At 28.0% G+C, this 11,471-nt stretch overlaps 1 long non-coding RNA gene across 1 annotated transcript; it reads left to right on the top strand.

Moving 5' to 3' along the window:
* Positions 1–63: 63 nt before the first annotated feature.
* Positions 64–10,409, top strand: LOC122269405 (uncharacterized). Its single transcript, XR_006225161.2, has 5 exons — positions 64–3,601; positions 5,888–6,190; positions 6,271–6,330; positions 8,243–8,367; positions 10,238–10,409. It is a non-coding gene; the product is annotated as an uncharacterized lncRNA (long non-coding RNA).
* Positions 10,410–11,471: the final 1,062 nt, after the last annotated feature.

Genomic DNA, 11,471 nt, shown 5'->3' with positions numbered 1-11,471 from the left:
AGTTAAAAAATATAATATATCAAATATTTGTCATTAAAAAAAATTAATATTTTAGTTTTTTTTTTTTTAAATATTTGTTTAAAACAAAAATTACAGCAAATAGCTTATAACGTTATTTTATTAATAACATAATTTTAACAAATGAATGTATTACAAAAAATTAATAAACACTGAATAAATGAATCCTTGAGATAATATTAAAATAATAAACACTTAATAAAATGAATCATTAAAAAATAAATTAAGCTTGAGAATTTCGAAATAAAGGAACAAAAAAATAATATAGTCATTGTAAAGATTAATATAGTGTGAGAATTTCAACACAAAAGAATGCATCAACAAAAATTTAAAACGAATGAATAAATAACGAAAAAACACTGAATAAATTAATCATTGAAAAATTAATTTAACATATACATAAACATTTAAAGTAAAAGCGTAAAGTTCAGGTCCAGATTAGTTGATTGAAATGAGAAATTTACAATCACCTTTTCCCCGTTATACTTAATAGTTTGAGATAAACTATTACATGCTTCAAAAGTATAATTTGTATGGAGTCTAAAAGATTCGGGTTGATTTTGAGTTTTGGGATGATGCAGACTTTCAGTTTCAGAACAACTTTCAGCTTCGGGTTGATGCAAATTTTCATTGTCAGCTGTTGAACCTTCATTGATGAATGAATTTTCAGATTGAGACAGACTTTTAGTGTCAGCCGTTGAACTGTTGTCAATGAAAGGAATTCCGAATTGATGTAGAATTTCGGGTCGCTGCATAATTTCTGATACTCTGGGTGAATTTACACTCAGATCGAGATGTGCGGCGAAAATACAATGTGCAGACATGATAAAGGACTCTGTTAGAATGAAGCACCGGAAGTTGATCAAAGTTAGGAATGAGCTAAAAAATGAAAAGAAGCAGCTTATATAGCTAAGTGATAACCTTAAAACAATGTCACGGAGTGCAGAATCCAAGTCTTGTGAAATGTTTTGAAAATTTCCGAAACTTTGACTTTTTTAACTGACTGAACTGGAAATCCCAAATTCAATATCGCTCTAACAGGGCTAAAAAAAACTCAGAAATTTTACCTGTCCCCGAGGACTGTTTGTCCAACTTTGAAGCTAACCTGTATTTTTAAATAAATAAAAATATAATATTCTCTTATTACAAACATTTATATAAATTGTGCAATGAATTAGTAGTTACTGGGATTACATTATACAGTAATAAAAGAAATACTAGTTTACTAATAGTAACCTAGTATTTCTGGCTTGAAATAATTTATTTCTTTTATGAAATAATTTAAATGACAAAGGTCAAGTTATCTGTTTATCTTTTCATTTTACAATCTTTTTTTGATATAAAAATCATTTATTGTTGAAGTAAATAAGAGTTTTTGTATTTAAATATTTTTTTCCCTTCCTATTTCTAATATTGTCATTTTTATTTTTCCTATATGCATTTTAGATATCTCTGAAATGTATGAGCTTGGATATAAGTCAGACGTTCATGTAAAACTTTGCGACATCCCTTAGATATTCGAATTTCCTTGTCAGTTAGCTTACAAATTATTGTGTGTAACATTTCATTAATCGGCAAGCATGCCCAAAATTAAAAAACGTATCCATTCTAAAGTTTGCATGAAAATTAATGCATCATTGAATGATACTGATGTAACTAGGCTGTCCGAGTATTCAAAATCTGTCTGTGAATGTCAGTCGCCAGCAACACCACTTGAAATAAATAATAAATCTATATGTGTACTATCTTTGTTTAATTCTAATGTAACTGTTTTGATCGAAATAGGTTAATCCTCAATAAATTCAACTTGAATTAACACCAATCAAGAAGATCACCCATCGAATTTAAAAAATGATTTGGCAATATCGGCTATTGCTGATAACAAGCCTCAATCTACAATCATTAATTTGTTAAAAGTTTTAAAGAAATATCCTTGTGTTTCAGACTTGCCTTTAGATGCCCGCTCACTGCTTCAAAAACCTCGATGTGTAAAATGGAAAATATATCTAATGGTGTGTACCATCATTTTGGAATTGAAGTAGGAATTAAGTTTATTTTATCTGAGATAGACTCTAAAAATTTATTAGATCTTAATCTAAAACTACTTGTAAATAGTGATAGTTTGCCTTTAGCGAATAGTTCAGGTAGTCAGTTATGGCCGATTTTGGGATCATTAAGTTACAACTTGAACTCAAGGTGCATTCAAGTTATTGCACAGGAGCCCCATAGGTATATTCCATTCAAATCAGAAACCAGAAAATCCAAATCTGTTTTTAAACAAGTTTAACAAAGAAATGAACAAATTATTTAAGAATGGTATCGTGGATAATGGGAAGCATTATAAAATGCATCTGAAGGGAATGATTTTTGATGCCTCTGTCCGAGCATTTATATTGTGCATTAAAAGTCATTCGGGTTATTCCAGTTGCAACAGATGTTTTCAGGAAGGATTATATTTTAAAAAGAGAGTTTGTTTTCCTCAAGTAGATTTTGTTGAAAGACTGATACAGATTTCAGAAACAGACTTGCAGTTGATAACCATTATAAATGTGACCCTGAATGGTTGAAAATTGTGGCCCTGTATCTCAAGTCCCATTTGAATACATACATCTTGTTTGCTTAGGGGTTATGAAAAAGCTCATAAAATTATGGCTAAAATGTGATGTTAAATATTGACTGTTAAACAGTCTGTCAGAGGCAATCTTTGTTAAACTTTTCGGTTTTACTTCAAGCATTAGTAATGATTTTGTTAGAAGACCAAGGACGTTAAGAGATTTCGAATGCTGGAAAGCTACAGAATTCAGACAATTTTTGCTTTTCCTTAGGTCAATAGTTTTAAAAGGCAGCTTACGAAATGATCTGTACATGTACTTTTTACTATTACATTGTTCAATAAAGGTTTTTATAACTAATTCTAATATTGCCATGATGAATTTTGCTCATTCTTGGCTGCTATGTTTTGTTAAAGGTTTTCCATTTTTATACAGAAAAGAACATGTCTCACAATATTCATTGCTTACTCCATCTTTCTAAAGATGCATTAATTCCATCTCCATCTTTTTAAAGATGTAAAAAATTTTAACTTAGAATTTTGTTTTCATTTTTTATAATACTATTGTTATTTCTTTATTCATGTGTATATCTAAAATGTGTAAATGTTTAAAAGTATGTTTAATACTGCATTATATGGATAATGACCAAGTGTATCAAAACAATGTTTCCATGCTGACATGATTGCTTGAATCTAATGGATTATTGTATATATAAAGCTTTTAATTTTAAGAAATCATGAACTTAGAATTTCTTTATTTTAATTTTTTTTTTGATATTGTAATTGCTTTATTCATGTATATATCTGAAATATGTAAATGTTCAAAAGTATTTTGAATTATATGGATAATGCCAAACAATTTTGAAATTGTTAAGTTTCTATTGACTGTTGAGGTTGCAGTTGTGCCAGTGACCTGGTTGTCAACAAAAGGAAGTGTGTGGCCTCCTTTAAAAGCGTATGAAGTTGGGAAACTTGTTGTGAAGCTAACTAAGGCTTCTCCAGATTGGATTCGCCATGAAGCAGAACTTTTGGGTGAATATGTTAATAACTTATTTCTAAAAGTAATTATTATTTTTTTGTCCAAATGCAATTTCAACTGGTATGTATATACCAGTTAAGACGCAATGTTTACACGTGATTAAATAGGATGTGATGAACTATGTATAATTTTTGTTATTTAATTAATGTGTTCTTCTCAGGTACGACCTCAGAATGCTGTATATTTCACTAATTTATTATTTACCTCCTTACTCTTTTCTTACTTTTTTTTTCCTTTGGTTTTTTCCTGTGTTACCCTGAGTGTTCAATATTGTAAGTTTTTTAACTCAGAATTTTACAGCGAATCACTGGATCTAGCCCAAATCTAGTGATGCAGATCTAGATGTAAAGTTTGAATACACATTCATTCAATCTGATACAGTTGTTCTTAACCAACTTTGGAATGTTAAAGCCCATTCATATTACCTAAACCTATTCCCAGACCCAATACTAGACACTGTTAAAACTCTCATTTCTAAACAAAATAATTTTGAAGTTAAAAATAGCACATTTTACAAATACACAGCAAAATTTTCATTTATTTCATATGTTTACTAATTTGATTAAATAAATCAAAATGACGCACGCATACATACATACACGCATATTTAAAAACAGGTATTAAATTGAAAAACTTTTAGTCTGGAAATTTTTCCGAAATAAAAATTTTAACAATCCTATCATTTTTTTAACATAACGTTTGTGGTGTGGCAAAATAGAAAAGGGAGAAAGTAAAGGGGGTGACTAACATTAAGTCAACTTAGGATTAAATGCAATTTAGAAAGTAATTATGTAAAGGCCGAAAAGGATGATAGTGGGGTACATTACGATTGTATGATGCAATGGTTCAGGTAAGTGCAACCGAGGAACATGCTGAAAAAAAGGAAGAAAGAGAAAACAACTTACATAATAAAGTAACTCACCAGACCCATAGTAAAGGATACTATAAGATTATTTTATTCAAAATTTAACATATTTTGCACTATCAACACATTATCAAACAGGCCAACCCAAAAAAAACTACTCGGCCTAAGCTGAGAAACAAACAAACACTATTGAGAAAAAACCACAACTGCCTTCTTCTTCATTATGAAGATAGGCAAGAAAAAACTCGCCAAAAGAAAATTAAACTTTTACGAATATCGCATTGGTTGGATGAAGAAGGATCAGAGGGGCAAATCACAGAGCTGCAAATAGTGGCCAACTGGCGAAGTTAATTGTTAAGCTCCATGCCAAACATGAAGCAGGGTTGTTAAAAATGGTGACACACCTGGAAAAGAATTTTGTGGAATGTTCTGGAACCTTCTTGGCGCCATCATAAGATCAAAAGGGGCGCTTAGCATTTGATGCAAGCCGAAACGTGGGAAAACGAACTTTGAGGTCACTCCTTCTCAATCGAACAGAGGGGTTTGCTGACTGGACATGCATCTTGCTGTCAGCGAAGTAACAAAAGGAGGAATCTTCTTTTAAAGAAAGAACATAAATGCAGAGAAAGATTACTTTCTCAAGGTTACAAAATAAATTGAGGCTTAAAACTTAAATATTACATGAAATTATTGCAAGGAATTATTGAATACTGATAAATAAATAACATTAATTACAAGTGTAAAAAGAAGAAATTAAAAAACATACAATGAAACGTTTATGACAAATTTAACAGTTACAATTATTTAAGCTGTTTATTACATTATTAACAAATTAACAATTAACAAATGATTATTAAATTAGATGAATGATGATTAAATAAATTAGATGATTAGATAATGAAATTAGATAATTAAATTAAAATTAACAAATAATTTTAATTAATATGTAGTCTACCATACTACAACGTTAATTAAATCATATTTTTCTAGATAAAAGGAAAAAATCTATGGAGAGTTTTTTTCTTTTTGGTCAATAAAAAAATAAAAACTTTCCAAGCCAAAATATTGTGGGATTTTTTTTCCCTATAAATTTCGTGATTTTTTTAAAGCAGAATGCAAAAATTATGCATAACAAAAGATTTTTCGTTTTCAATTATTATTTAATAAAAAGTTGGTGTAAGTTGTGATGATAATGTTATATATTTATAAAGAAAAATTAAAATTAAGTTTTATGCTACTAGCTTATTGTTAATTAATATAGAGTTACTTATGTGAAACATTTGTCATAATTTTAAGTGCTATATTTTGATCTCAAGGCTATTGTAGGTTGTTTTTTCTAGTTTAAATAAATTTAATTTTTCCTTCTTAAAGTTTCTCTCTCGCTAACATTTTCAAATGTATTACATTTTTGCAGAAACAGACGAAGATGAACGGAAGGACCTCTCTAAAGCTGAAGAAAGATCGGATTTGGAATCCGATGCTGAGAAAGGAAAAGGCGTGAAATCACTAAAAAATTTAATATTGGATCATCATCAGATTAAGATGTGCCTCCATTGCTAAGCAATTCACTTACATTTTCCAAATCTACAGGTATCTACTGTTCCTGTAGATTTCTTTCTTGAAAGTCGGCCCAAGGAGCTACAGTTGTCAGAAAGCAGTGTAGTTATTGCTGTTAACGATGAGACGCCGGATCTTATATTTCATAACATACCTGCTGGTAAATTAATGTACCTTATTGGCTCAAATTGCTTATAGCTGTATTAATATTAAGACTTATACTACTTGTTATTTTTCTAGAGGATGATACATCTCCTATTCTGTGTGAGGATTTATAAGGATCATCCACATTCACCACTGGTAAGTTGATAATTAATTGTTTTATATCGGGGACTTGTAATACATTCACCATTGATTTTTGGTATATTTTCTTAGACAATCAGGTTCTTATGAAGCAAATGATGCTTATGGACGAAAATATGAAGCTACCGAATCAGCAAACATTTTTTATGTTTAGGCTTACAAAGATGACCTATGACCCGTAGGCCAAAATTTATAACTTGGTCCCCTGAAAAGTTTTAAATACATTAATGGAAATATATATAAAAGCTAAACTATTTAAGAAAAAATATGAAAATTAAGATAACCTTTTTTTTCAACATTGGGAAAAAATACTGGTATATTAGAATGGGCATTTTTCATTCAATATGTTGCAAATTCGTTATAAAGAATTAAAAAAATAATAATAATAAGCTTACTTGTAAAGCTAACTATGGTAGTAATAGGCATCCTGTTCAACTTGTATGTAAATCAAATGAAAAGTTTGGAGAAAGAAACATTAAAATTCTAATGAGGCAGGTAGTTTTAAATTTCCTATTTTTTACTAGTATAAGATTTTGACAAATGTGTGGAAACTCTTGTATGGGAAATAAAATTTTTTTTTTGCAAAAAATAAAAAGTTAAAATAAAAGTTTGAAAATTAAAAATAAATTGGTTATTTTTAACTTTCCCATTAGATAAAAGCTTACAATATTTAACAATTACAAAAAAATTCTGCATAATGAGCTGCTTCATATTGTAAGTAACATTATAAAAATGATAAATGAAATCAGTGACAAATAACATCAAAAAAATTTAACATGATGCTTGAAGTGAAAAAGAAAAGGAAGTAGAATGCTAGAATATTTTTTATTTTAGAAACAGTCAACAGTAATAAAAAGTGTAATATGTAATAAATTTGTTTTTAAAAAATATTGTGTAATGATTTTTAAAAATATTGTGTTGTACTTTTCATGGAAAAAAAATTATATATTGAATCTGAAATTCATACTTATTGCAAAAAACTATACACAATTTTACTAATACTTGTTTTAAATAAAATAAAAAAAACATTATTTAAAAACATAGTAATAAGAGAAATTAACTAAGTGTAAAATGGCAAGCACTATGTGGTCTCAAAATGTCAAGGAAATAAATAAAGTCAGTCCATTTCTTCTGATTGGTTTAAAAAGATTTTACCTTAAATAATACTGATTAACTTGTAGATTGAAATATTGTTTATGTTTATGGTAGATTAGAACATTAGTCTTAAGGTATTCAGTTATTATTTCACCATCTTGTTTGTTCTATAACGAGGTAAATATGATATTAAGTGTATGAGTGTCTAACAATAGAAGTAATTTAAATAACGAATAAGTCTTTTTTTTTTTTTTTGCTTTTGCGATGAAGCTTATTGTTGCAAAAAAATAAAGTTTGTAAGGACCTCTGTGTTTTGTCTGGATATTAAGGTTGTACTATAAATGATTTCCACTCTGTATTATTTGAAAGGGGGATTTCCCACAATCGCCTCCTGAGGTAAATTTTTCCTTTTATCTAATTTTTATTATTAATTTATTTATTTTTTAATTTTACCTTTAATCTAAAGATACAAAAGTACTCTTGACATCTCTTTTATCTACTCTAGAGCTCTTAATTTGCTTGTAAAACTGGTGATATTTAAAAAGAAAAGCACTTTATTCTAGTATTTATTTCTCAGAGACTTTGTGTTCCTTCAAGGCTGCGCACAGAGACAGATTAAAAAAAGAAAAGAAAAGATCCTCGGATATTAAAAAAATATATTAAAATACATTTCACTTCTTGAAAGGAATTCCAACAGGAGCTCTCGAAAGTTCAATTGTCCTTTTCTTACCACCTTTGAGTACAGCCTTTTTTCATATTTCAGCATTCATTGAATGTGATAGTAAATTTTAAAAGTAATTTTTTTTCCTTCTAGCTAATGCCGTGACACAGCATAATTCTGAAGAAGAATTAAATTTTATTCTTCCCGTATCTTCAATGGAAGATATTGATCAAGTAGAAAAGGAGTTAACAGATTCCAAGACTCAAGAAATTTTAATAGTAAATTTGTGTTGTTTTAAGTGTTTCCACTAATTTGAATATATTTGTTAGATCAAAAGACAAGTAGATATACTTGTGGCGTTGGAACCGTGGATGCCACCGTAAAATGAACTCTGATGAAACTTTTAAGCAATTCTGTTGCAGAAAATTTCAGCTAATTTCGTGTCGACGGAAAAAGAAATTTTTCCCTTTTAAAACTGTCTGCAATAGTCTTCAGTAAGATTCAAACTTAAATTCTGTTTTTATCAAGTGGGATTTATAACGCATGATGATATCCCAATCCTAATTTAACAAACCATTAATCAATTACTTAATAATAATTTCATTCTTGGATAATAATTTTATCCCTGAACAATAACCTAAACCGTGGATTATAAACTAACTTTATGTTCTCTACTGCACATTTAATATTTCTTTTTAAATCTCTTCAAAATTACTTTCTCAACATTTTATTACTATATTTATTAATGTCTGGTAGTTCGGTTATTCAGCTGCGCTGAACATGCATTTATAATATGTTAAACTTCAAAAAAAATAATATTGTTTTCTAAGCATAAACTAATTTATTCTGTGAATTATTAAAAAAAAATTATAAAATAAATGACGAGAAGAAAAGAATTATAAAATTAAGAAGAAAAAAATAATTAGCTGTCAATTTTTACTATTTGTTTTCTTGAGAAAAAATTGTATTCCTTAAGTAAAATTTTTTATGAGTCAGTGTTTAACAATAATTGCAAAAGCATATAAGCTATCACAGTCAAATAATGTGCCCTTATTTACAATGCATCAATTCACAAAAATTTGTTTAATTATTTTGTTCATTGTCTGTCTCCAGGCATTTGTAGAAGAAAAAAATTTAAATTTGAAAAATAATTATCTAATATATATTAGCATGGTAGGTAATAAAATGTGATAAAATCTATCTTCGTTTTCTAACATAACAGGGTGCCTAGCATTTTTAAAAAGTGCTTACAGGTGCTTATTTTTGATTTTCATATTTTAAAATCCTTTTAAGGTGTTCCACTAATTGTTGGTTTGTAAAAAGTGCTTACTTTTCTATCTTCTAAAAAGAGATTTTTTTAGAGTGCCGATTGGTGTCAGAAATTATAAAAAGAAGAAAAAAACACGATTTTCGTTGCAATATTTATCCGAAACTAGTTTAAGTTTTTAAAAATGTGTTTGTATTTTTTTGGAAAGTGATAAACAATATTTCTTGAGTGCTCATTTTTTGTTGAAAAATTTGACTATGCATGCTCTTTAAATATTATTACTGTGTCCTTAAATGATAAATTATGCTTGGGTAAGTTTAAGAATCAAAAATATGGATAAAGGTTACAACAAAAATGTTTGGAACTAATATCACAATAAATTAACCACTGGTCTTCTAATTTTCACTGGCACAAATTTTAGAATTTTTTTTTCTTAGCATAAATTAAAAGGATTTTTATGCTCTTTCTGGTAGACTTCTCCATAATTCCTACTATTTTTATCAATCAAATTAGCTTTAGCTTATTGCTTTTAACCAGATTATAAAAATTATTAATGTGCACTTTATAGTGGCAAAATAGTGCATATCATTCTGTATGCAATTAAAAAGTTAAAATTTATTGAGAGTAAATGCTATTTTAAGAAGTCACATTTTACTTTTTTACAAATTTTTTACTTTCACTTATTTCTGTAAACAAACTAAACTACAGAAACAAAATTTAAAATTTTAACTAATTTTATGAAAGAAAATTTTCTAATGGAAAATGGAGGGGTAAAATAAATTCTGTTAAAGAAAGAATAGGTATTTTTCCTGAATATCATTAATAAATATTTAATTTCGATCATTTCTTAAACTTATGCTATGCAATTGCTCTGTTTTTAGGTGCTGTGAGGAGAAATCCTTCGATCCAGGACAAAGTAACGCCATAAAATTGAAAAAGCTATAAAAAAAAACTGGTTGCAGCATGCAAAAGCAAGAAATGTTTCTTCATTAGAAAATTTTAAATTGTAAATTTACTTTTTTGCAAATAAACTAATCTAGATTTATACCCTTATTTATTTAACATCCTTTTCAATAAGCGTGAAAATGTTAAAAAAAATTCAGCTTCAAAAATGTTCCTGTTTTTCTAATTTAAATTAAAACTCATAATAATAATGAAACATTTCTTTAAGTTAATTAAACTTTTTTTTTAATTTTAGAAAATGAATCATTGATGTCTTGCAAATTTTTTTCATAATTGAGAAAATTCAGAATCTTGAAATATTTTCATATTATTCCTTCAACTATTCATTTTTCAAATACAACCAGTTCTTTTCTTCCAGTAAAAATTTATATGCCTTAATTGTAATTACGTTTCTAATTTAAAACACTCATTCTGAACATTACAGTCACAGTGGAAAAAAATTAATTTTAATAAAACTTTCATAAATTTAGTATTTTATTAAATTTACTGTTTTGACAAATTTCTTAAGCTAACAATCAACGCAAAAAATAATTTAAAGCATGCAAATATTTCAAATTAGAATTCTGAAACAATTTGTCAAATAAAGTGAATCAGGTATTATGAGTACATATTTTACATATATCCTAGCATTTTGCAGTTAATATTCTCAAAACTTACATGATATACAATCTAAATATATTCATAATACAAGATAAATTAATTTAATAAGAGATACTCAATTAAAAATTTGTGTCGTTTAATAATTAATAATACAAATTTAGTAAAGAAGCTTTTTTTAAAGACTTTAGTAAACAAAAATGAAATATATCTCTCAGACATTCAGGGTTGTCTCTGAGATATCTAAAAGAATATCCTTGGGATACCCAGAAACTAAATGTAACAGATATCTGAACGATGTTGGAGAGATATCAATGTTTAACTTAGGATATCCCTTGGATAACTGTGGTAGGTCAAAGATATCTATCAGATGTCTCTTGGATATGAAGTAGACATCAATATCCAAATATCTGCTAGACGTCACACAGATGCGACCCCTGGATATTTCATGGATATTCAGATGTCTCGGGGATCTCTGATGGTTATGGCAATATCCTTTGATGGATATGGCGATATTTTTTATCCGAGAGATATCTCAAAGATGTGTCGTGGATA

This window comes from Parasteatoda tepidariorum, chromosome 8 (assembly GCF_043381705.1).
Source record: "Parasteatoda tepidariorum isolate YZ-2023 chromosome 8, CAS_Ptep_4.0, whole genome shotgun sequence".
Taxonomy (NCBI): Eukaryota; Metazoa; Arthropoda; class Arachnida; order Araneae; family Theridiidae; genus Parasteatoda; species Parasteatoda tepidariorum.
The sequence above is the reverse complement of the archived record's forward strand: the minus strand, read 5'-3'. Positions and strand labels throughout refer to the sequence as shown.